The 24,782-nt window shown below is 39.8% G+C and overlaps 1 long non-coding RNA gene across 11 annotated transcripts in view; it reads left to right on the top strand.

The window, feature by feature from the left end:
* The first annotated feature begins 6,236 nt into the window (after positions 1–6,236).
* The window catches only part of LOC140599369 (uncharacterized), a 90,965-nt gene continuing 72,419 nt past the window's right edge, over positions 6,237–24,782 (top strand). For 2 of the 11 annotated variants that reach the window (XR_012002180.1, XR_012002177.1), the window contains exons 1-2: positions 6,420–6,650; positions 19,390–19,500. This is a non-coding gene — a long non-coding RNA (uncharacterized lncRNA). Of the gene's footprint in view, positions 6,345–6,405; positions 6,651–19,389; positions 19,501–24,782 lie in introns of those variants that run through there. The other 9 variants (XR_012002184.1, XR_012002183.1, XR_012002178.1 and 6 more) reach the window with 8 other exon arrangements.

The raw sequence follows: 24,782 nt of genomic DNA, 5'->3' as shown, positions 1-24,782 counted from the left end.
TTCTCTGAGCCTCATAACACCCTGATCTCTAGGATAATTTGCATCCCACCTCTCTTGAGCTTGGGTGCTAAACTTTTCTTCCCAGAGTTAGGTTTTTAAAGAAAAGAGGTTTAAAATTGTCAGCAAGAGAGGAAAGAAGGCCAAATCGCTCTCATGCTTGAACCCGTGGGCCAATTTGTTTGTAATTGGATTGGTATGCAGCAAAGATAGAGCTGTCTGGGGGAAATGCTCCACGGCCCCCTTCTGGAGGGGATATTTCTCCTGATGCCAATCCTCAGTCCAGTGCCAGCCCCTAGTGTGGGAGAAGCAGAGAGACCCCAGACCACAGAAGAGAAGGGCCGATCATGTGCACCCATAAAACAGGGACTGCCCTGTAAAAGGAGGCAGGACCTTCACCAAAATAAACGCAGAAAGTAGAGCACACATTGCAGGCTCTGTGTCCAAACTCAGGGATTATGGGCCAAGGAGGAAGCTGGTTGAGAGAAGGGGAGGAGGAGACAGAGATAGAGAGGGCTCCAACAAAAGATGAAGCCAGGCCTCACCAGAAACCTGAGGAAAACTTTTTTTTTTTTAATAAAATGAAGTTGCTACCACTTCCACTGCCACCTCAGCTGAGCCTCCATGGTGGTCCATCTGTCAGCCAGTTATACAAGTTCCACCTCATGCTCCGCATCAGTGACAGAGGCAGAACACATGTGGACTTGGGGAGAAACAGATCTGGATTCTAATCTTGATTTTGCTACGTCCTATTTATGAGATTTTAGACAAGGTATTTAACCCAGTTGAACCTTAGTTTTCTCATCTGTAAAATGAAAATAATTCCTACCAGAAGGCTGACCTAAAGGGGTCCTGAACATTTGAAGAGCCATATTGGATACTACTCATTGTCAATCAGCTTTATCCTCATCACCCCTTGTAGTGGTTCCCCTTTATCTCGGGGACTAGATGCCTGGGAACCACATGTCCTAGAACTTCCACCAATGTTCTGAGTATGACATGTTTCATACTAAAACTCATTCATGCGATGTTTGTAAGGCAGAAGAGAGCAAAAGGCCCCCTCCTTCTCTCAGCACTGGTGGGGATGAAAGTGTAAGCTTCAGCAGATGTGACCAGTGTGGCAGCTGGCTGGTGTCTCTCACTGCTAAGTGGCAGCTTCAGGGTTATGGACCAGTTCTAATTTCCCACAGCTCCCTGGCTGCCTGTGGTGATGTAACCTGAAAGCTGGGAGTAGCCCACCTAACTTTCTTGATTCCGGCTTTCCCATAATCTAATAAGCACTTATATTAGTTTTCTACTGCCATGTAGCAAATTACCACAAACTTAGCAGCTTGGAATAACACCTATCTCACCTATCTATTACTTCACCACTCCACAGGTCAGAGGTCAGGTGGGATCAATAGGGTTCCAGGTTAAAGTCTCTCCATACTGAAATCAAGGTGTCAGCTGTTGACAGGGAACTTATCTGGAAGCTCTGGGAAGTATATACTCCTAAGCTCGTTCAGGATATTGGCAGAATTCATCTCCTTGTAGTTTTAGGACTTAGGTCCTCAATTCCTTGCTGGCTGTCAGACAGAAGCTTCTCTCAACTCCTTAGGACCACATCCCTCCTCATGTGGCCTCCTCCATCGTCATTCCAGTAATGGCGCATCGAGTCCTTCTCCCAACATGGTAGCCAGAGTAGGACCCATCACACCCAATCCCCTTGCACTTGGACTCTCATTCTCTTTTCTCTTCTCAGCCAGAGAAAGCTCCCTGACTTTAAGGGCTTGTGTGATTAGATCAGGCCCACTGTGGTAATCTCTTTATGGACCAGGATAAGCACCCAAGAGTGCTAAGGAAGGATGGACCATGATCAGATTTGTATTTTCACAAAACAAATGTTTATTGAGAACTTACAATGAAGGTAGAAAATCCACTTTGGTACTGGGAGTATTGCCATATAACATAACATAATCACAGGAGTGATCACCAGCATATTCATAGCTTCTGGGATTAAAGTGGAACATCTTTGGAGGTAGAATTTTAGAATGCTACCTACTGTAGCACCAAAATCCCTCTATTAAATCACATTCTTCTTGAAAAACCCAAAGGGGTTTTCGTTTTTCTGTATTGAACCATAAGTGATCTAAGATCACAGTCTGCAAACTCAGAAGTGAAGAAAACAACCCTTTGGATTATAATACTGTTACCCATGGAAATTTCAGGACTCTTACCCAACAAACCTAAGTTCAACAAACAATTATCTAGCAGCTGCCATGTGCCGGGTTGTGCTATGTTTAGGGGAATCAAAAAAGAGAAGAAGCCCTACCCTTACAGTCTAATGGGCAAAATAGACACACGAATAGAGCTTTTCAGTGTAACATTAGAGATGATAAGAGAGATTGGGCTCAAAGTTGAGTATCTCTCATTTACTCAAGAAATATTGATCTGACATCTACTCAGGATCAGTCATTAGCTTAATGCTAGTGACTTAAAGACCAATGAGGCATAATGCAGCTAGAACAATATCAAAGTCAGTGGAAATCAGGTATGTAGTATCGCATTATTGCCAGAGAGCACACTTATTGTCATATATCACAACAAACTGCTGTGTTTTAATAATAGCTGCCATTTTTTTTTTTTACTTTTTACTCATTAACCCCAACTACACATTTATACATGCTATCATATTTAAATGTGACCTAAGGGGATCCCTGGGTGGCCCAGCGGCTCAGCGGTTTAGCGCCTGCCTTTGGCCCAGGGCACGATCCTGGAGCCCCGGGATCGAGTCCTGCGACCGGCTTCTGGCATGGAGCCTGGTTCTCCTTCTGCCTGTGTCTCTGTCTCTCTCTCTCTCTCTCTCTTTCTCTCTCTCTCTCTGTGTCTCCCATGAATAAATAAATAAATAATAAATAAATAAATAAATAAATAAATAAATAAATAAATAAATAAATAAAAAGAAAAAAGTCAACTTCCTAACTTTTTAAAAATAAAGGCAGCCTGGGTGGCTCAGCGGTTTAGCACCACCTTCAGTCCAGGGCGTGATCCTGGAGACCCAGGATCGGGTCCCACGTCGGGCTCCCTGCATGGAGCCTGCTTTTCCCTCTGTCTGTGTCTCTGCCTCTCTCTCTCTGTGTGTGTCTCTCATGAATAAATAAACAATTTAAAAAAATAAAATCTTTAAATGTCACCTAAGTGAGAAGAATTATTTTCTGAATTTTACAGAGGGAATCGAAAACAAGTCACTTTTCTAGATTAAGAGTAATCTGGGTTTGCCACCCACACAGACACCATTCTAACATCCCTCATACAGGATAACATCCAATGTCTAATGTTTGTGTTCTGCCCAGATCGTACTTCTTTGCTGCCTTCCCCATCGCATCCTACTCCCCGGGAGTTATCTTCCCACAATCAGAACCCACCCCCTTTCTTGGGGAGCTATTTGTGGGGTCTCCTCACCGGCACAGAAGGAGGATAGCATCTGGGAGTGCACATTCCTTGGGTGGTCCTTCACCAGTAACTGCTGGAAGTCAGAGTGTGAAAACACCAGCTCCTTTACCTTGTTCAGGAAGACTCGATTTATAGAGTTCCTGAGTTTACCTGAAGATAGGGCAAATTCGACCCTTGGTGGGACTTCATGACTGCACACTTCCCCTACTTCCTCCTTTCCCTGCCCTCTGCCCCCCACCCACACTTTTCCTAGTTTCCCTTGGGAATTTCCTTACAAACATTTACACACAGGTCTGAGAGTCCTCCCTAAGACATCTGTGTTCTGACATTTACACTGCACTACCATGGGAATGAAGGGAAGACAGTGCTTAACTCCAGTTGTGCCAGTTGGTGAAGACTTCCCAGTTATGAAAGATAAGCAGAGGCCTATCTAGGTGGTAAGTGGGAAGAAGAGCATTCCAGGCAGAGAAAATTGCACACACAAAAACCACAGAGCAGGAGGATGAGGGCAAGTCAAAGTGTAGACTTAAAATTGGACATGCTGGGGGCAGCTGGGTGGCTCAGTGGTTGAGTGTCTGCCTTTAGCTCAGGTGATGATCCTGGGGTCCTGGGATCGAGTCCTGCATCAGGCTTCCTGTGGGGAGCATGCTTCTTTCTCTGACTATGCTTCTGCATCTATCTCTCTCATGAGTAAATAAATAAAATTTTAAAAAAATAAAAATAAAAATTGGACATGCTGGAGCAGAAAGTGGGCCTGCCAGGAGGAGTTGGAGCTCTTAGGCCAGGAGAAGCACCTAGGAGTGTTAAGGAAGAATGGACCATGATCAGATTTATATTTTCACACATTAAATATTTATTGAGGACTTACAATGAAGGTAGAAAATCTACATCAGTACTGGGAGCATTGCAGTGAAGACCAACCTGGTCTGTGTCCCTCATGGAGTTATAGAATAATCCTTTTCTGTCCAACACAGTAACCACAAAATACCTGTGCCTATTTAAATTTGAGTTAACTAAAGTTGAAATTTAGCTTCCCAGTCACATTAGCCACAATTCAAGTGCTCAGTAGCTATGTGTGTCTACCCTATTAGATGGCTCTGGCACAGAACACCCTCAGCATTGTAGAAATTCTACTGGATGGTGCTAGCCTAACCACGTGAGAAAATAGCTATGAGTCTTTCACCTAAGTTTTAATTCTTATGTGGCTATCTCCTAGTTAGTCTTTTTTTTTTTTTAATCTCTCCTTGTGCTTTTCCATTTTATACAGAAGACTGAGGATTCTTTTGATTGCACAACCGGGCCTCTGCACAACCACCTGCATTTGGCAATCAAATCATAGTCGTGGTTGTCAAAAGACCAGGATTGCAGAAATCCCTTTGAAAGTGCACGTGGTCCTTTTATGTGCTGGATGAGGGAGATCTGCTCACACCTGCCTGGAGAGCCCAAGCAGTGGAGTCCGCCTGCCGCCATCTGTTCATGATGTTCATTCTGAACGCTTGCAGCTCAAAGCCTACCTTCTAAAAGCAAAACAATATTCAGGAAAGAAGAATAACCTGAATTCCTCACCTGGCATCATACCATTTCCAGGGCTACAAAAATGAAAGTAAAACATCCACTAGCTATGGCAATCTCTGAAATCTGTCAGGGAATTTTTAAAAGGGTGATTTTTAAAAAAATTACCTGATTAAAACCAATAGAAACAGGAATTTTCATTGGAGAGTTGTTTCCCTCTACTTCATCTATGTTCTTACAAGAGCCAACGAACAACAAAGCATTTCATGATAGTCTAGAATAAATCCATCAACAGCATAAACACTAGACTGTGTAATCAAAGATTTTCAATCAAAGCGTCACTATAGGGAAATTTCAACATTGCTATTATGAAGTGCGTAGTGCAAATCCTAATGAGTGTGCCATTCAAAAATGAAATTCCCCCTAAAGAGGCACTTTCAAATTCAATAGAGCAAAGATTATACATCTCCCTATTCCTGATATGATACAGTTTTTAGGCTCTAAACAAACATTCCTGACTTCATGAAAGCTCTTCTTTTTATTGCAATGATTAGAGGGCTTTGTTTAACAGAAGAGAAAGCACTACTTTTTTAAATAACAAAATGTCAACTTTGTTGACTGTTATGCCTGCATCTAAAGCTTCATTCAGTCAGCTTTATAGGATTTTTACTAGTCTTGATTTATGATAAACTGATGAACACTAGTGGAACAGTTCCTAAAGGCCTGGAGCAGCTCTGGGAGCAAGGGGCTAAGTACCAAAGAGACCGTCTCATTTCAGGGCGGGAGAAGGTATCATTACAATAAGTAAGATGGCTTTTACAGATAGTTTGTTTTGTTTTGTTTTGTTGCTTTTGCTTAGCACTCTGCTAATTCTGTTGCCCTGACACCTGCAGGCAAAAGGGTGCAGGATATTCCCATCTCCTCTGTCTAATTCCACAAGCCTAAGGAAGCAATAATGACCAAGCTCTTAGAATCTTCCAGTTGATTATAGAGAAGGGCATTGTATTCCACTGTATATTCTTACAGCCCTGCCACCAGATGAAAGGAAAAGCATAAAAGCCCCAGCAAGGCTGGAACTCTACTTTTCCTGCTGTAACATGCCATCAAATGCGGATGGGGCCCTCCACCGATGCAGCCATTCTGTTGTTCACGTCCGCTGAGTTCAGCTGAGGATGTCTGAGATCAACAGGTGGCCTGGCTAATGGAACAGATTCACTCATTGTTTGTGTGTTTAATGAATCATTGAGTTACTGATCAGCAGTGAGCAATAGAAGCTGTTCAAACAGAAAAGAAGCCCAGCCGTGAGGTGGTGTCGCCACCACACTCCTTTGAAGCAGTGCTGGCCCCACGGACTGTGAGGGAGGCTTGGGGTTTCCTCCCTATGGTTCCCAGAAAAGCTGGTGGTGAGAAGAGGGTGTTATTTCTAATTGGATGATGAAAGTCAGCTCAGGGGACAGAGACCAAAGGGCCAAATGTAAAAAGGGGAGGAAGTGAAAACATCGGAATCAAAGGTTGAGGTAATACCACGAGACAGGTGTTTGCAGTGAACCGCGCAATAACCCCCATCCTGCCTCCCTCCGCAGGTCCTCAGGAAGCAACCAAGTGGGCAAGGGCCTAAAGAAGTAAGAAAAAGCAAGACTTAGGATTCGGATGCCGATTTCCTCACAAAGGGTTCATGGTGCAGTGGAAATCCTCCCTATTATCAGGAGGTAAGTTTGACCCTTTTTTGTGAGATTCCCACAAGTTGCACTGGGGCTTTTCCTGTGAGTAGAATTTGACTGAAGGTATGCCGGAATTGCATTTACTGGGTCACACTTGTCTTTTTTTTCTCCCCGCAAATAAGACTTTATTTGTCACCATTAAAAGTCGGAATGTTAACCAGATTCTCAGACTAGTGGCTCATATCCATCAGCTCATTTAACTGTATCACCTGCCTCATCCCAGGAGCTTTTCCAGAACTATTGCCTTCACCGTGAAGCAACATGAGTTCTCCCATTTCAAACTTGGGCTTCTTCAGCATTTTTACTTTTATAATGAACCCATCAGAGAGGATAAATAGATTGGAAATTCTTTCCCATTTCTGACTAGAATCACTTTATTGACAACATCTTTAGAACCATTTATCTGTGCCTTTTGGGTCATGATTTCTACCATCTTCCTGATTTGGTGGACCTGCAGGTGCTGAATGTGAGAGGTCTTCCAAATCTGATAATTGCTTTTTTTTTTTAGTAAAACCAACACAGAACAAATGAAGCATGTAACTCCTGGTACTCCTGATATTGACATGAGCTTCACTCATGGTCTGCCATATTCTTGACTATGGAGCACATTTTTCATGGGCAAGATCCAGGGCATAGAAGTTGGGCAGGTGGTTTTGCCCTGAATATTCTTGGTGGTTAGTTTGGATTTTCCTTTTTTTAAAAGATTTTATTTATTTATTTGTGAGAGACATAGAGAGAGAGGCAGAGACACAGGCAGAGGCAGAAGCAGGCTCCCCACAGGGAGCCCAATGTGGGACTCGATCCCAGATCCTGGGATCATGCCCTAAACCAAAGGCAGACACTCAACCGCTGAGCCACCCAGACGTCCCAGTCTGGATTTTCTAACGCAACTTCATCATTCTGCAGAGCAACAGGCCTCACTTTATGACCCTTGGGGCGGAGGGTTACTTGAGATCTCAAGACGAGCATTGTTCTGTGCTTCCTGTCTTGATACATGTTTTCACATCATACCAATCTGCCTTAGAAAAGAGACAAACCACTTCTTCTTGGTTTCCTTTAACCACCTTTTGTGGGAGTGTTTTTTTAAAGGTAGGGGACTAATGAAAGATATGGCAGAGTGATTTGGTAAGGAGAGAACTGTGCTATGGGTTAAGTAACCTGTGTCTTAGTTTCATCTCTGCCGCTGTCTCTGGAGTATCACCGGTCACATACTTCCCAATGGCAGAGATTGGCTACCCATTCACCAAACCTTGTTCCATTCCTCTTGACACACAGCTAACCCCAGGTTCCAGCTTTCCTCATAGCCAGATGTGTCCATATGACAGGCTCCAGCCAATGGAATGTGCACCAAAGTGTGCAAGCAGACCTGGATCATAATCCTCATAGATGATCCTCCATGCTCTCTTTTCCCTTGTCTTCAGCTGGATGCTGATACCCATGGTTGACCTTGAAGTTCACAGAGCTTCTCTCAAGCTTGGGTTGTCCTCCATCTCAGGGTAGCTGGAGAATCTAGGGCAGCTGGAGTGCCCAGCCTGGATACCTCAGCTGTAAGCAAGCTCCTCCATTTACCTTAGTGCACTGTACAAACATCAACTCCTTCCACATATGCCTTAAAACCAAAGAGTAAAGAGATGTTCCCATGGACTCCGAGGTTTCTTCCTGCCCTACCATCTTTGATTCAAATCCATTGCCTCATTTATACTTCCATCCACCCTAGACAAAGTCAGGGAAGATGCTCTTCCTGTCTCTGTAAGATCTGGAGAAAAGAGGGAGACTTTTCTCTATTACATTATCTCTCAAAGACAGAGATAGAAGAGGAATAAAGAGAGAGAAAATAGAAAGTCTGTCACAGTTAGTGGGAGCGAATCAGGAGGTAGTCTAGAAGGCAGTAGGCTGAATGGCAACTCAGGCCAGAGAATGAGAATGTAGTTTGCCATTGCACCTGGCTGGTGGCAGATCTTTGGGCTATAAATCCTGAATGAGGGCCAGGGCAGTAATAATAAGCTTCTATTCCACCAGCACATCTCTTGCTTTGGGTTTGTGCTTAATCAAGCCAGCCTCAAATCCTTTTAGAACTGAAGATCTTGACTATTCCAAAATGAATTTCCATCCATATGTCCTCTTCAATAAAGCCTTCTTTTCAACACAGAGGAGGATGTGAAAGCTATTGCTCCCTTAGGCAATGTCATTGCTATTTGAAAAACCAAGATGTATATACACACATGTGTCTTGTGTGTACATAACTTACAATATAATTTTCTGATTCTGAATGTTTGTGTGTACAGTGGAATGTTAACTCCTCCTGGATATAGAAGCTACACCATATGTCCCTATAGTGGGAATGTGTCCCAATCATAGAGTAAATGGGTTGCATTTGGTTTGTGGCATTAAATAGTCAAACTAAGTGCTTGCTATTGGGATAATGCATAACTAGTCTACATAGATGTTTATAAGCACCCCTTTTTTACAGGATAAGTGAAGGGTAATTCCATGTTTTGGTCTTTTTTTTTTAATCTTCGAAACATTTATATAGTGTTTATTATATAACAAGTATAATGAAACAAATATTATTCTAAATGTTTTTACAGTTTTTTATTTATTTAATTCCCTATTAAAGTGAGATATTCAGGGAGGCCTGGGTGGCTCAGTCAGTTAAGTATCTGCCTTTGGCTCAGGTCTTGATCCCAGGGTCCTGGGGTGGGCCCTCAATTGTCAGGCTCCCTGCTCAGCAGGGAATCTGCTTATTCCTCCACTCTGCCCTCCCCCTGGTTCAAGCGCTCGCTCATGCTCTCTTTCTCTCTCTCTCTCTCTCTCTCTCAAATAAATAGATAAATTAAAATCTTAAAAAAAAGAAAAGAAAAGAAAAGAAAAGAAAGTGGGACATTCAGGAGTCCCACTTAGCATTCAGGAAGAATTTGATGGAAAGTGGCAAGGACCATAGGTCAGAAGATCTTACTTCCATACCATAGCATGACCAAGTTTGGCTGGCAGAGAGGCAGTTATAAAATGACATCTCCTTAGACTCTGCTTCCTCATTTTTGAAGTAAGAAGCACAAGCTAGATGACCTCCAGGATCTAATCCAATTCTAGGACCGTTTTGAATTCATTCTCATCCTGACCCCATGACTCCTCATGATCTGGTGCCTGACAAACTTTCCAAATTTTTCCATCTTGTATCCCAGCCTCACTTAGCTCCAGGCCCATGGGCCTCTTTTCTTTGTTCCAAAAACACTGAGCTCCTTTCCAGCTTAGGGCCTTTCCACTAGCAGTTCCTGCTCTGGCAAGCTTTTTCCCTGCATTGTCTGTTTGACTCTTTTTTGTCATTCAAGTTACTGATTAACCTCTTCAGTGAGCCTGTCCCCAACATCTCCTCCTAAACTGTTCCTACACCCAGCACTAACTTTCCATCAATCACTCTGATTTACTATCACCTGTCACCATCTGATATTTTCTTGTTTATTTATTTGCTTCTTTGTTTATAGTCTGTCTCCTCTCATGAGGAATAAACCCTTGTGAGATTGAGGCATTATCTGTCTTATTTGTCATTAGGTCTCCATTGCCTACATAAGAGCACAATAGCCACAGAGCCCAGCAAGTCTAGTGCTTGCAGTAGAGGCAAAATGGAGCCCAAGACTTAGAGCCATAGGATTCCTAAAAGTCACATAGAGGAGCAGAAGAATCCCTTAGTGCTATACTTTCTTACTCAACTCAGTGATTTCAGAGCAAAGGTCTGACTATGTGCAGATCCACATCCTTTTTCTCCTACCGACCTTCTTTCTATCTCTCAGAGACATGAAGCTTCAGACACATCCTGTGCTGTTCTATTACCAGCCCCACAAGCAGGAAATAGCATATCCACCTAAGGAGAATGATTCCTCACTGCTGAGGACAGATGAGCAGCTCTGCAGATTTGGGGCTTCAGGATCTGGGGAGGGAGGCCAAGGCTAGTGGCCAGTGGGACTTAGCCTAGTTGCTGAGCCTGAAGTGGTGTCTCAACTGAAGCTGATTTGATGCTGGCTGCTGCCCTGTGCAAGAGTATGTCTCCTCTCCTAATGGAAGGACCACGTTACCAAGGCAGATGTAGTAAACATTCTTTATTAGGTCTCTCACCTGATAGAGAAAATCCTCTGAGGTTTAAGGAAGCCATAGAGTTTCTGGAAGGGACAGCTGTAGAAGCTGCTCCTTCCCACTCAAAAGGGAGAAGTGATGCTTAACTCACAGCTGAAGGCAGGGTCCCCACCCAGGTGAATCACTTGGGACTAAAGTAGAATGAAGAGGAATAACACTGTTGAAGTCACAGTGCAATGTCAGAGTGTCACTATCTGGATTTCAGAAATAGGGACTGGGACGTGTATGAAGAATCATCTCAACACACTCATGACCTGGGTAGAGTCCGCATGATTGTTTTTATGGTTAATTGATTTTGACTTCTCTTTCTTCTCTCCAATCAGTTTCAGAGCTTCCAGGTCTGTTAAGAGACACCCTTGCACTCAGATTCCTCCACTTACTCCTCAGGACCTCCTACATCAAATACCATGTATAATGACAACTCTGGACTAGTGATTTTCTATCCTATCATATAAAGATTACAGGGTCAGACATTTCAGCACTTCTGTGCACCAGCATTTGGTCAAGAAGTTCTTCCTTAAGCATTACTAACATATCTCTTGCTGCAATGTCAGCTCATTTCTCTGTTTCAACCTACTGTGGAGAAGCAAAATAATGAGTATCCAAATTCTTCATGATTTCTGAAAACAGTGAAATCAACCCTTAGCTTTCTCTCTCTCTCTCTCTCTACTAAATTTCATGAAAGGCCATGCTCCTACCACTATAATCTATCTGGTAATCCTTTTCTGGACTTCAATTCTTTGCATCATTTTTAAAAAGTCAGAACTGCACATACTGTTCTTGTAAGGTCCTTGGCAAGTCTTGGAACAAGGAAAGGTTCTTTCTGATTGGTGATGTAGAATTTCTGTCATTTTCAATCTGAAAATATACTGTTGAATTACATTCAGCTTGCAGCTGGATCTCAGGTTTCTTCTTGTCATATATACTCACCCAATCCTTTCCTTAACAGCATTGCCTCCCTACAGTTTTTGTTCCTAGGTGCACAGAGAGGTCCCAACCTTATCCTCTTTCAGACAGTTGGCCTTTCACTTTTCCTAAGTTTATTTACTTTTATTATTCTGTCATGGGAGTTCTCAGAAAAGTCAACCAGCTGAGAAGAGAGGGCTACACATCACCTGGAAAAGATAAGGAACAATCCTGGTCCCAAGAAGATACTGATATGGCAAGCCTGGACTCCCTCTCAAGTTCACACTGAACCTTTTCTTTTTTAAAGATTTATTTATTTATATATTCATGATAGACACAGACAGAGAGAGACACACACACACACAGGAGGAGGGAGAAGCAGGCTCCATGCCGGGAGCCCAATGTGGGACTCAATTCTGGGACTCCAGGATCCTGCTCTGGGCCAAAGGCAGGTGCTAAACCGCTGAGCCACCCAGGGATCCCCCACACTGAACCTTTGATGACCAGGAGTTGTTTCAGAGTCCCTACCATAATGTATCCACACCATATTTGATCAGTCTCACTCCCAAATCATCATTGGAAATCTACTCTCAGTGTCTTTTATTCCCAACTTGTCACATGCACAAACGACCACATTGTCCTGCGAATCCAGATACCCTTTTTGCTTCTTTTTATTATATGTATCTACCCAATTCTTTTTTAAACATCATTGACTGCACCCAACTTCTATCCCTAGGTTTAATGCCCTCATCCCAACTTTATCCTCCTCTTTCAGATAATTGGCTTCCCACATTTACCAAGTTTACTTACATGTTTCTCTCCCTTTCCTGGGAGGTTTGGATAGACTTAGCCAGTGAAGACTGCCTGGAATAGTCAGTTTACATTTGTCATTCCCACATAATTATTACAGAGGTTCCTTTTGCTCTCAACAGTATTTTGGTTTGGATGGTAAATTATATGGTCACCCTACTGATAGGGCAGGCTGACTCTCTGCTAGCCTTTCAGACTGACTCTGAACCACCTGAGGGCACCTTAACTTGCTACAGGTTGTTCTCTCTCTGGGACTAGCCTTTGTGGTCTAGAAAATGAGCATCTGGCCTATGGCAGAGGCCCTGTGGCACTACCTATGAGTTTAGGCTGATCTTTCTACCATGAGGGCCCATGAGAGTTAAATGTTCATTGCCCTAATTCTACATAGCATTGCATCATGAAGCTGCAGTGTAGTAGAGCAACTAAAAACTGGAATTTTGGAGCTGGACTGCTTAAGTTCAAATCCTGATTCTGTCACACTTCTTTATATCATTTAATTGAGGTATATAAACCTATATACAGTTTCTTTATCAAGAGAGCTCTGAAACAGACTATTTACATGGGCACAGACCCAGCACTCACTACATTGTATTTGTGATCCAGTGTTTGTTGACTTCCCAAGTCATAAGATCTAATAACTTGGATATGTCACAGGTGACTGAGCTCCAGGCCAGCTTGCTCATATGACTCTAGTCTGTGGGACAGTAAGCTTGGCCAAATCTTTCTAGCACTAGAACATCTCCTCTACAAGACAAACCCAACAAACCTTCTCATCTGAATGCCTAATAAAGATTGAATTATGTCATTCATTTATTCATTCACAAAGCACATGTTCTCTCAGGCACACAGAGCTAAGAGCTGCAAGGGATCTAAAGAAAATAATGTCCATGCCTAACTTCAAGTTAGTTTATTATTGAGCTGGGAATAATAGAAATATGCACACAAAAACTAAATGGCTATGCAAGACATTGGACCCAGAAATGTTACAAAGGAATACAATGATTACATGTCAAATGAGTAGGACCTCGTAAGATCTAAGAGTTCAGAAAAGACATAGGTCACCTAGAAATGTAGACACCAAGGGAATCAAGACCTAGAATAAGAAGTAATGGATTGGGAAGGAAAAGATAAATGTTAAATATGCACTGAACTTCAGAATCAGACTAATACTTGGCATGAGCTACAGCCTTGGCTTCTAGAAGGCCAAATAGCTGAATGTCTACTTCAATATCATGTTTTAGTATCCCAGAACTTGTAAATGATCAGTAATCTTTTGATTTTACAGTTTACAATTTTATCTAATGAGTATAACAACACTAGGATGATAGCTGAAACAACATTTTGGATTAATTTTTTTGATAGAGTTACCAACTTTTTATTTTGCTAAGTAAGTACATTAGGAAAAGCAACACTATCATTTCATAAAAGGATATTGTCACACCAAAAAAGTAAATAAGACAAAATCTTTAATATCTCGATATTAACTTTCAAGTGTGGGTCTATATTCGAAATTATCATTAGAGTAACAAATTACCTTATTTGCTTTATGTGCTAATATAGTATTAGTCAATTGAAACACAAAATATATTTATCATTATAGAAGTAAAATGCTTTACTGACTATTCATGATTATAATAGCTACTAATTTATTTTTAAGGTTAATAACATTCTAATAGGTAACTATAAAATAATAGTTTCACAGCTAACACAAATGTTGAAAGAAAATACATTTCCTAGATAAACTAGGAAAAATCTTTTTCAAATGCACATGTTTATAAAAATTTAAGTGATAATACAAGACAAAATAATGGTTTATTGTAATTCTCTTCTTTACGTAGTTGTTTACACCCCTGCCGAAGAAAGTTTTTCTTAAATTATATTCTGCTCTTCACAAAAAGTTAGTAATGTTATTATATTTGCTTCCTTTGTATCTCATATAGCAGATATCCAGATCAGCAAAAAGGAATAGAAATCTTATTTTTTAATTTGACAGCATTTAGGATGAATGATGAATTCAACTAGGTTTCTGCTTTACTGGCTTCCTGAAGGATTTCTGAATCTCAAACAGTGATCACAGTGAACTTACTGAAGAAATATTTATAGAATGGAAAAATCAGGAAAGAAAGACATCATGTAATTATCATTTTCAAGGAAAAAATAGAAAGATGCCATGAATGATTTACACTATTCATATGTGTGCTTAGGAAGTAATTCTAGCACAGAATAATATTACAGATTTACTAGTGACCAGCAAAAGATAGTGAGCCACTGTGATCAATTCTCTAGCCACAGACAAACCCCTTGATTCAAAAGAGATTTGAGAACTGTATGGTACTTATGCAAGGATATAAACAAGATGGAACAAACAGCTAATGCATATTTTGGTTTTTTTAATTTAATTTAAAATCAATTCATTAACATATAATGTATTGTTAGTTTCAGAGATAGGGGTCAGTGACTCATCAGTCTTATATAATACCAAGTGCTCATTAGATCACTGGCCCTCCTTCCCAGCAACCCTCAATTTGTTTCCTATGATTAAGAGTCTCTTATGCTTTGTCTTCCTCTCTGATTACATCTTGTTTTTTTTTCCTCCCTTCCCCTATGATCCTCTGTTTTGTTTCTTAAATTCCACATATGAGTGAGATCATAGGATAATTATCTTTCTCTGATTGATTTATTGCACTTAGTATAATACTCTCTAGTTCCATCCATGTTGTTGCAAATGGCAAGGTTTTATTTTTTGATGGCTGAGTAGTATTCCACTGTATATATCTACCATGTCTTCTTTATCCATTCATCTTTTGATGGATATCCTGGCTCTTTCCATAGTTTGGCTATTGTGGATGTTGTTACTATAAATATTGGGGTGCAAATGCCTCCTCAGATCACTACATTTGTATCTTTGGGGTAAATTCCTAAAAAAAAGTTGCTGGATCATAGGGCAGCTCTATTTTCAACTTTTTGAGGAATCTCTATACTATTTTCCAGGGTGGCTTACATTCCCACCAATAGTGTAAGAGGATTTCCCTTTCTCTGCATCTTCACCAACATCTGTCATTTCCTGACTTGTAATTTTAGCCATTCTGACTGGTGTAAGTTGGTATCTCATTGTGGTTTTGATCTTATTTCCCTGATACCAGTAATGTTGAGCATATTTTCATGTGTCTGTTGGCCATTTGTCTATCTTCTTTGGAGAAATATCTGTTCATGTCTTCTGTCCATTTCTTGATTGGATTATTCTTTGAGTGTTGAGTTTGATAAGTTCTTTCTAGATTTTGGATACTAGCCCTTTATCTGATAATACATTTGCAAATGTCTTCTCCCATTCTGTCTGTTGTCTTTTGGTTTTGTCGACTGTTCCCTTTGCTATGCAAAAGCTTGTTATCTTGATGAAGTCCCAATAGTTCATTATCACCTATTATTGAATCACCTTTGCAGTCCAGGAATAAATCCCACTTAGTCATGATGAATAAACCGTACGACGTACTGTTGGATCCTATAGTATCTTGCTGAGAATTTTTGCATCCATGTTCATTAGGGATAATGGTAATTCTCCTTTTTGGTAGAGTCTTTGTCTTGTTTTGGGATCAAGGTAATGCTGGCCTCATGGAAAGAGTTTGGAAGTTTTCCTTCCATTTATATTTTTTGAAACAGCTTCAGAAGAATAGGTATTAATTCTTCTTTAAATGTTTGGTAGAAATCCCCTGGAAAGCCATCTGGCCCTGGACTCTTATTTGTTGGGAGATTTTTGATGACTGCTTCAATTTCCTTGCTGGTTATGGGTCTGTTCAGGTTTTCTATTTCTTCCTGTTTCCATTTTAGTAGTTTATACATCTCTAGGAATGCATCTATTTCTTCCAGATTGCCTAATTTGTTAGCACATACCTCTTCATAATATGTTCTTATAATTGTTTGTATTTCTTTGGTGTTGATTGTAATTTCTCCCCTTTCATTGATGATTTTATTTAGTTGAGTCCTTTCTCTTTTCTTTTTGATAAATCTGGCCAGTGGTTTATCGATCTTAATTCTTTCAAAGAACCAGCTCCTAGTTTTGTTTGTTCTACTGTTCTTTTGGTTTCTCTTTCATTGATTTTTGCTCTAATATTCATTAATTATCTTCTTCTGGGTTTAGGTTTTATTTGCTGTTCCTTCTCCAGCTTCTTTAGGTGTAAGGTTAGGTTGTGTATTTGAGACCTTTCTTGTTTCTTGAGAAAAGCTTGTATTGCTATATACTTCCCTCTTAGGGCTGCCTTTGCTGCATGCCAAGTTTTGAACAGTTGTGTTTTCATTTTCATTTGTTTCCATGAATTTTAAAAAAAAAATTATTCCTTAATTTCCTGGCTGACCCATTCATTCTTTAGTAGGATGCCTTTAGCCTCCATGTATTTGATTCTTTCCAAATTTTCTCTTGTGATTGAGTTCCAGTTTCAAAGCATTGTGGTCTAAAAATATGCAGGGAATGATCCCAATCTTTTGTTATCACTCGAGACCTGATTTGTGACCTAGAACATGATCTATTCTGGAGAATGTTCCAGTGCACTCAAGAAGAATGTGTATTCTCTTGCTTTAGGACAGAATGCTCTGGATACATCTGTGAAGTCGATCTGGTCCAGTGTGTCACTCAAAGTTCTTGTTTCCTTGTTGATCTTCTGCTTAGATAATCTGTCCATTGCAGTGAGTGGGGTGTTAAGGTCCCATTTTTTAATTATATTATTATCAATGTGTTTCTTTAATTTTGTTATTAATTGGTTTATATAATTGGCTGCTCCCATGTTAGGGGCATAAGTATATACAGTTATTAAATCTTGTTGGATAGACTCTTTAATTATATAGTGTCCTTCTTCATCTCTTATTACAGTCTTTAGTTTAAAATCTTATTTGTTTGATATAAGGATTGCCATTCCACCTTTCTTTTGATGTCCATTAGCATGATAAATAGTTTTCCACATCCTCACTTTAAATCTAGAGGTGTCTTTGGGCCTAAAATGAGTCTCTTACAAACAGCATATCAATAGGTCTTGCTTTTTTATCCAATATGATACCCTGTGTGTTTTGATTGGGGGCATTTAGCCCATTTACATTCAGAGTAATTATTGAAAGGTATGATTTTAGTCCCATTGTATTACCTATAAAATCATTATTTCTGTATGTTGTCTCTGCTCCTTTCTGATCTATTACTTTTGGGCTCTCTCTTCACTTAAAGGGATTCTTTTAATATTTCTTGCAGAGCTGGTTTGGTGATCACAAATTCCTTTAGTTTCTGTTTGTCCTGGAAGCTTTTGGTCTCTCTTCTCTTTTGAATGACATCATAACTGGATAAAGTATTCTTGGCTGCATATTTTTCTCATTTAACACTCTGAATACATCATGCCAGTCTTTTCTTGCCTCCCAGGTCTCTGTGGATAAGTTTGCTGCCAGTCTAATGTCTCTACCCTTGTAGGTTATGGACCTCTTGTCCAGAGCTGCTTTCAAGATTTCCTCTTTGTCTCTGAGATTTGCAAGTTTCAATATTATATGGTGGGATATTGACCTATACTCTATTGATTTTGAGGGGGGTTCTCTGTGCCTCCTAGACTTGGGTGCCTATTTCTTTCCCCTGATTAAGGAAATCTTCCACTATAATTAAGTCTAACATACCTTCTGCCCCACTCCTCTTTCCTCTTCTTCTTGGATCCCCATTATTCTAATATTGTTTTGCATTATGGTATCACTTTTGTCTTGAATTCTCCCTTCATGATCCAGTAATTGGTTTATCTCTCTTTTTCTCAGCTTCTTTATTCTCCATCATTTTGTCTTCTATATCACTAATTTTCTCTTCTGCCTCATTTAGCCTAGCAGTTAGAGCCTCTACTTTTTATTATATCTCATTAATAGCCTTTTGGACTTTGACTTGAATAAGAGATTTTAGTTCTATTATTTCTCCAGAAAGGGATTCTCTAGGGTCTTTTATGCTTTTTCAAGTCCAGCTAATATATCGTTATAATTGCTATTCTGAACTCTAGTTACAACATCTTACTTATGTACATACTGATTAGGTCTTTGGCAGTCTTCTTGTTCTCTTTTTTTGAGGCAAGTTCTTCTGTCTTGTCATCCAAGAATAATAGATGAACAAGAGAACAAAATACTAAAATGGCAACAACAACCCCAGAGAAATATATACTAAACAAACAGGAAGAGACCAAAAAAATTAAAAATAAAAAGAATATAATCAGCACCCCTGGCCTTCCTGTGATCTTGAGGATTCTGAGACCACACTGTCCCACCTAGGATTCTACACCCCACTTCGCCACATGAATGCCTTTCAAGCTGGGACATCTCTCACTGAAGCAGACTTCTAAAAGTTCTGATTTTGCATTCCCTTGCTATATCACTTTCCAGTGCTGGCTGCTGGAGGCTCCCTCTCCACCGTGGCCTCTCTTCCTATATATTACCTGGAATTCACTTCTCCACATCTCCTACCTTGCAGAAAGTGATTGCTTTTCTATCTGTAGAGTTTCAGCTATTCTTTTCATAGATCTCCAGTTGAGTTCATTTGGAGTGATTTGGAATGATCTGATAGCTATCTAGCTGAATTCCTGGTACCAGATAAAAACTAAGGTCTCTTACTCCTCTGTCATCTTGGATTCCTCCTCCACTAATGTATGTTTTTAAAAAGCCTCTTTTTATTTTTAAGATTTTATTTATTCATGAGGCACAGAGAGAGAGAGAGAGAGGCAGAGACACAGATAGAGGGAGAAGCAGGCTTCATGCAGGGAGCCAGACATGGGACTTGATCCTGGGTCTCCAGGATCATGCCCTGGGCTGAAGGCAATACTAAACTGCTGAGCCACCTGGGCTGCCCCCTTAAAAAGCCTCTTGACAAAGTATTAATCCTTTATAGATAGCAGTGTCAACACAGCAGGACCTACCACCACCAAGGTCAACTACAAGGAAGGAGTGTGTGTTCTGAAGCCTACCAAAGAAGTAGCAGATACAGAGGAACCTGGAGAAGGTAATAATTCTTCAGCATATCTTTTCCAAAGATTCCCCATCATTACACACTGAAAATGAAAATAGAAATCCAGGATATTCGAGTTCTTGTTATCTGGAGACCAGATTACCTTGTCCCGATGGCATATTTCTATATCTAAAATTTAAAGACAATTTTTTTTCCTCAAATGATGAGAGGAAGCAGTAAGAACATGCAAAATACCAGAAATAAACAATTTAAATGAAAATGAAAAATCTTAAATTAGCTTTTGAAAATTTGTTCTTCAAGTATTTTTTTCATTCAATCACCATTTATTAAGTACCTTTGCAGCACCAAATCTAGAACCATACTACATGGGTTTAAATCCCAGCTGAGTCACTTGCTGGCTATATGACTTTGAGTTAGGTATTTAAATATTCCTCAGTTTCTCTTTTATATAATGGGATTAATCATAAACTCACTCTTTTTTTTTTTTGCTTTTTGAATTTTGTTTAAAGAATATATACAAGAATGAAGCTTTCCATTAAGTAGAAGAGAAATAAAATACTTTGTAGTGAAGATTATCCAACTACAAACAGATTTGATCAGTAAAACAACAATAAACAATTTGTGTTTTATTAAGGGCACACTCCATTCATTGTCTGTAGACAATATAACCCACATGTCTTGAGTGTTCAGTGAGTTAGTATTTGTAAAGCATTGGAAATAGCACCTAGTAGATAACACCCATGATGTATTACTTGCTGAATTAAAATGAGATGTACCAGGTATAAGCATGGATAGTAAATAAAGCATCCTTTTTGAGATTATTTCAAATAAATTACATCATTACCATCAACCAAATTTTCAAGTCCAGGAGTTGAGGAGGACATAATTTGTTATGCCTGTAATTTGTTTTAGAGAAAGGAAAGCTTAATTATTTGGTGGTAATGCTGCTAATAGCCAGATTATCCAAAAATATTTCACTTCTTCATCACCCTCAGTTGAAATAAGTGAATGGTGAATACATGTTGATTGAATTAAATTAGATTGAATAGAAGAGGAACCAGTTCAGAAGATGGAACCATGCAGTGCCATCAATGCTAATGGGAAAAAAAAGAAGTCTAGAAAAAGGACATATGACAGTGTCATGTATTTCAGGAAAGTTAAGAAAGACATAGGCTGAGAAAGGGACAATGGTTCAATGGATTAGGAGACTCAGGTGGCCTTCAGTTTTAGTAGAAGTTTCACGTAAGTCAGATTACCAGAAGTTAAGGAGAGTGTTCTCTGGGGAAAACCAAAGATAAAAGTAGAAAATATGGAGTATGACACCTGAAGATGTTAGCGGGGTTAAAAAAAAAATCCTTATATGGGAAAGCCACATGATTAAAAAAGAATCACCAGAGAAGGAGGCTTGAAAATGTATAGAAAATAGAGTATAACTGATGAAGAAGTTTCCAGTGGAGGCTGAAGGGCAATGAGATGAAGAATATTGACAGATAATTGTTAGGTGGAAAAGTGAATGTGAGGAAGTTCAGGTCAAATGTCCTTGGTTTCCCTGATAAAGAAATAGATGGAGAGAGGATATAGCAATCTCTCTGGGGACATGAAAAAATGGAAAAGTTTAGAACTACTACTATGAGGAATATTATATGGCATCAACTGGACATAAATAGATAGTTATCCAATTAAGCCTGAATACCCAACTGAGATGCCATAGCAAGGATCTGTGGGGAATCCAAGCACAACCTCCAGTAATGACCCATTTTACAGAATGGTGAGAGGGCATGTGGAGATCACAGACTTGGGAGAATCAAGTCCATAGTGGACAGATTTTCACATGGAACGATCTTGCCTGGTAGCCCCAGGCTGGAAATAATGGAGTAAGACAGAAGTGGGAAACAAGTACACGTTTTGGAATTGGAGGGTCTAGTGAAGACAGAATGGCTTTGTGGGCATGAGGTAGAAAGACAGGGCATTATTAATCAGAAGAGTGTTCAAAGAGTATAAGATCCTAGAGGTGGCAGAGAGAGGAGGGCCAAGAATCAAGCCTAAAAAAATGTGCAAAGGGGCAGGAAGAAGGGAAGCAAGCAAAGAATAGAGAACCATGAGAGAGGTAAAAAAACAAAACCTGACCATGTTATGGAGATCAAGAAGAAAGGGAATTTCAGGTAGAAAGAATTTACACAGTATATTTATACATAATAACTCTAATGATTATGTTATGTAATATACTAATGATTATTAAATGCTAGTTATGAGCCAAGCACAGTGCTAACAGTTTCATAGGCATTGTCCTACTAAATTTTCTCAGCAACCTAAAGTGGCAAGTATTATTATCACTGACACTTTACAACTGAGGAAAATGAGACATAGCTGTGCAAAATAACTTATCCAAGGTCACACCACATGAGCTCCTAACCCTGACCACGGCTTTCTACTTTAATAACAAACATGATGTCCAAAGCAGTTCCTCTATTATTACAATTACTTTGCAAATGTACCATCATGCACATTAATGATCTCTATTACATTTCAGGGCAATTAACATAGAACTCAAGAAAGCCTAAGGTCAAGGAGTCATCATTGGATTTGAGCATTAAGAGATGGTCTAGTAGACAGGTACAATGTGCAGAGCACATTGCTGTGATAAAGGACTGGGGAGAAGAAAAGGAGGCACAGAAGGTGGAGTTAGGATCATGGGGATTGGAGTTTGGCACAAATGAGTTCAAATCCAGGCTGTGTCACTTAGTTGTGTGATCTTAAACAAGTTTTTCCATGTTAACTAGCTATATTTTCCTTCTATGGAAAATGATAACAATAACAATGCCTACTTTATAGGTTGTTCTGAGAATCAAACACAATCCCAATAAATAGTTTTGCTCAGTACTTGGCTCACAGTATACATTCAAAAATGTTTTATTATACAAATTGCATAGTTGACTTTACTGTAATCTGCCAAGTTTCTTTTTTTTTAAGATTTTATTTATGTATTCATGGGAGACATGAAGAGAGAGAGGCAGGGACACAGGCAGAGGGAGAAGCAGGAGGCAGGCTCCATCCAGGGAGCCCGATGTGGGACTCGATCTCCGGTCCCCAGGATCGAAAGTGGTGCTAAACCATTGAGCCACCGGGCTGCCCCAAAGTTTCTTTGTAAACTTCTCTTCTATGTAGGTATTCATGATATAGCCATGTTTTGGTGATCCTCTTACTACTCTCTGCTCTTGGTTTCTTGAATTAATGTAGCCTATTTCAAAGCACTTTTGTATATACTAGTTCTTTTTCTCAGACAAGACTTTGTGAGACAGTACAACAAATTCTGTTATCTACTCTAGGTAGAGAATACTGTGTCCTGATAAAACAAATAGTCTGCTTTACAGAGAGCTATTATATATACCACATGTGGATAATAATTTTCTGAATAATTAGCGTGTAATAATATAACACATTTACTAAAACTGCCCTCCTCATAATATAAACACTGTTTAGTGATTTAAAAACTTAGAATTTTTACTGCCTTCATTATCTACATATCATCATTATCAGCATTTATTTTCATCTCCTGTAGATGAGCAGAACACCAGCTACCCTCCTTGTAACAGAGCATCTGACCTCTGTGAATATAAATATGTATAATAAACATTTACATGTACATTGTATTCAAAAAGACCAAGTTCCAAGAACATTAAAAATATGACAGGGAGAAAAACTATATGCACATTCAGGGTCAATGTTTGGGATTAAAGAAACACCCGGAATCACCAAAAACCTTTGGAGTTAAGCACTAACTTTCTAGGTTGGTCCTCCAGATCAGAGAAGTATCAACTCAGCTAGGTATGGGGAAAATAAAGGACAGCCTGGAAATTAACCACATCTGTTACACTCATTGAGACATAAGAATTTAACTTTGAGAACTAGAGGCTGTTTTAGATAAACTCCGTTTTAAAAAATCCTTATTCAAAAAAAAAAAAAAATAACCCTTATTTAAGGACCTCTAAACACAGCACCAAATACTGTCCTCAGATTCTTAAGCAAAACTGGGTCTGAAATCAATATAGGCACTGTTAGAAAGGATTTCAGGATTGAATCAGAGAATAGGATTTGGCTCCTAGGACACAAACCATGCTACTAATCCCAGGGAAAGGATTTGCCCGTTTAAAGGATTATAAATTTTTGAAAAGCATATTCTGTTGATAATACTTTTCATTTCCTGCAAATCAAATTACTGAAGGATATTTTTATTGTACATAGAATTGGACAATGTTTTCATTGTTGTTGTTTTAATATCTTTTGTATAAAAGGGTACCAAATTTCAAAATAATGAGATATGAATTTTCATAGCCCCAAATGGTGACACATCCAAAGACTCTTTAAATGAAGCCTACCAGCAAACTAGAAGACAATTACATCTAAAAGAAAGTATCTTTGATTTCTGGCACTGGCATTTATGAGAGTATGGAAATATCTCCAGTTTTACATGATGATAGCACAGAGACACCTAGACAAGGAAGGACAAGACCAGCAGGCTTACTTGGTGGGCTCTCTCCTATCTCCCATCCTGGCATCTTCTCACCCTGGACTCATTTTACTCTAGTGAAACAAAGGGCTGCAAATAACATTGAAAAATAGTGCTTTAGTGAGAGAAAAGCTCATTGGTTCTTGAACTTCCTTAATGGAACTGGCTTTCCAGAAACTATTTATCAGACTTAAAAGAGAAAGCAAGCAAGCAAGGGAAACATCTGAGGTCATATAACACTTTGGTCTCCAATATTCTCAATGCCTCCCTCTGTGCACAGACCTCACTTTGAAGTTACCACCAGCCATAGGCCTAGAAAATCCACTCACTGGAGACCATGCCTAATTCTTTGTTCTAAAAGGCACCTAGTTTTCTCCAGAGACATACTCAGCAGCAAGCAGCAGCAACAATAGCAGCATATTTTATTTGTACCAGCCCAGCATAGGACCATCCCTGCAATATAGTAGTAAAGATCTGACCCTGTGGGCTTTTTCTTGTTCTGAATTTTCTGCTGTCACTAGGACAAAGGGCCCACCATTTCTGAGAAAGGAAGGGCGGGGTGGGGCTGGGGAAGGAGACTGCCTGAAGTCACAGCATAATGCTATTAGCCTGAGTTCTCCCATGACGGAGCCAGAGTCCTCGCTGGGAAAGACAATTACATGCGAAAGGATGATAACCTCACCAGGCAGTAACTTTCTGGGAACTCCTAAGTGTTACTACTATGCACAGGTTATTAATTAGATTGCCTTTCAGAGAAGTAGCCACACTTCAGGGGTCCTCTCAAAACCTAGTCAACCCTTCCAACGTT

This window comes from Vulpes vulpes, chromosome 6 (genome assembly GCF_048418805.1).
Source record: "Vulpes vulpes isolate BD-2025 chromosome 6, VulVul3, whole genome shotgun sequence".
Taxonomy (NCBI): Eukaryota; Metazoa; Chordata; class Mammalia; order Carnivora; family Canidae; genus Vulpes; species Vulpes vulpes.
Note: the sequence above shows the minus strand (reverse complement) of the source record. Positions and strands in the feature narration are given on the sequence as shown.